The 2,500-nt window shown below is 44.6% G+C and overlaps 1 protein-coding gene across 1 annotated transcript in view; it reads right to left on the bottom strand.

Moving 5' to 3' along the window:
* Positions 1-2,500, bottom strand: part of frmd3 (FERM domain containing 3) — a gene marked incomplete at its 3' end in the record, with an annotated part of 96,743 nt that overhangs the window by 73,605 nt on the left and 20,638 nt on the right. The gene's annotated exons all lie outside the window — the stretch shown is intronic.

Raw genomic sequence — 2,500 nt, 5'->3', positions numbered from 1 at the left:
ACACGGAGACACAAGCACATAAGCATTCTCGACTGCTGTGTTGTCAGGTACATACATACGGTACACAAACTCGGGTGCACGTAACTAGAGCCCGACCGATGCCAGACTTTTGTGCCAAATCTTTGACTTCGGAGAGTCACCAACGATTACCAATGTTTTGACCGATATTTTGAATAAGACTACAAGATCTTGAAATCATTTCCACATTTCATTCAAATTATAATGACATGCCCAAAAGATAGATGCCACACTGAAATTGGTTCAAACCTGGAATACATCAGCTACATAATTGCCAATAACGATGTAGTGAAAACAGTAAAGCACGCATAGCTGTCCTTATTGCGACCGTATGTCACAAGTTTACTATGAGAAACGTCACAGCTTGTCGGCGTGTAGACGTGTACACATTTTTACGGTCTATGGGTTTGCCACTCTGACATCATGCTCTGATGTCACTGTGATGTCCGGCACAACTTGTCCACGCATCCATGTATCTCTGAAGTTCACACCTGACACTGTAGTTCCCTTGAGACATCACTGTGACATCACAGGTGATATCACCTATGTAAAAGTCCATATATGAGTATTCCCCAGAATCCCTTTCATGCCCATATATGAAGATCCCTGATGTCATCGATATATATCACTGGCCAGATGGCCAAGACATGGCCCATATCTGTGTGGCTGGTTCAGATAGGGATCACCATGTATGGGCATAAAAGGGATTGTATGTCGGGTTGTGATGTCATGGGAACCACTCTAACAGAATCCCTTATATGCCCATATATGGAGATCCCTGATGTCATCAATATTAAGCCCATATCTAACAGGACTTCATATGGGAATGCCCATATATGGAGGAAGACAGCCCATATCTGTGTGGCATATCTGTGTGGCTGGTTCAGACAGGGATCTCCATGGGCATAAAAGGGATGTACTATATACAGTACATGGATCTCCATATATGGGTAACTGGTCCGATATACATCACTGTCCAAAAGGGCGAGGTTGCATGTCGCCATGAGGCGTCTTACTTGTACTACAACTGCATGTCTATCTTGTGCTTGCACACACATGCATGCGAAGCACGTTGCCAAGGATATGCACTAAAGAATATATCTATTCTCTGACCTATTGACTAAATCCAGGGTCAATCAAAATGCATCTTTCTCGCGTAGGCTGCACATGCACGGTATTGTACACTAAAAGTATTACGTGCCTGCCTCCAGGTGTGCATGAGGTGTACTGTAGGGTGACTGTTTGGTTGACATGTGGGCAGCCTGCTGATGGGGGCGGAATCTGTGCTCAACGGAGCAGGGCTGATTGATTCCAGCTGTAAATTGGCTGTTTGACCTTTGTCTTTATCACTCCGGGATTTATTTACTGTAAGTAGCACAACCAGCCCTGGCCTTGACCCCCTCATGACACCTATAGACGCACACACACACACACACACACACACACACACACACACACACACACACACACACACACACACACACACACACACACACACACACACACACACACACACACACACACACACACAGCTGTCCTTTTGTCTGCAGTTTATCATTATGGCCATGTGGAACGATGGCAATCAGTAGTTAACTCTAGAGCTACACACTCTAAAATCCTCAGCGTTCATTTATAACTCTGGGGAGTGTAAGAATGGTCGCTTATACGGGAACACACAGGATTTTATTGCGTAGCGTCATAAAATCACGACAGCTCCCCAGATGAGCTGTGAATTAATCTGTTGCTCTGCCCCCTGTTGGTTAAAAATAAGACCTCACACCTCCTCCTGGTTGTTATGGTTTACTTCTGGATCCAGGGACGTGCTGGGCCCCTGATTCAGCCTGGGAAAAAGAGTTGGAAAGGCCCTCATTTTTATTTTATTTTTTTGTTATATTTCGTCGTTGTCGGGTGGAATGTCCAAAACTGTTTGTTTTGTATTTATCATTTTAAAAATGATTTAAACTATAGTGAAAACAGCCGATCTACAAGCACACAACGCCTCGCACCGCAAGGCGTTGTGTGCTTGTAGATCTGCTGTTTTCACTACTTTTGTGCGACTGCCTTGTATATGAAGCAGGGCTTTGGTTTGCGAAAAAATTTATAAATTTGAAACTTGGAGATACGAGGTTTCTGCCCGACAGTGACGATTTACTTTGTTGCTGCACAGCCCCCAAAATGGAACGAAGGCCGACATTTTATTTTTTATTTTTTCCTAATGGCCGGCCTGGACCGGCCGGGAATGAACGGGCCGTTCGGGAGTTGTCCCGTTTTTCCCAATGGCCAGCACGTCCCTGTCTGGATCAGTAGTAACTCGAAATTATTGCTGATGCTTCACTGATAACGTTATTTTTCTCTGGGATGCCGCAGTGATGCGGCTGTAATTGAGTGCGGAACCCTAATGTTATTCTCGTGTTATTCACATTCACCAAAATTAGTAGATCTACGAGCTCATAACGCGTCATGCTGTGATGTTTTGTCTGCT

This window comes from Nannobrachium achirus (assembly GCF_963921795.1).
Source record: "Nannobrachium achirus genome assembly, chromosome: 12".
NCBI classification, from domain to species: Eukaryota; Metazoa; Chordata; class Actinopteri; order Myctophiformes; family Myctophidae; genus Nannobrachium; species Nannobrachium achirus.
Note: the sequence above shows the minus strand (reverse complement) of the source record. Positions and strands in the feature narration are given on the sequence as shown.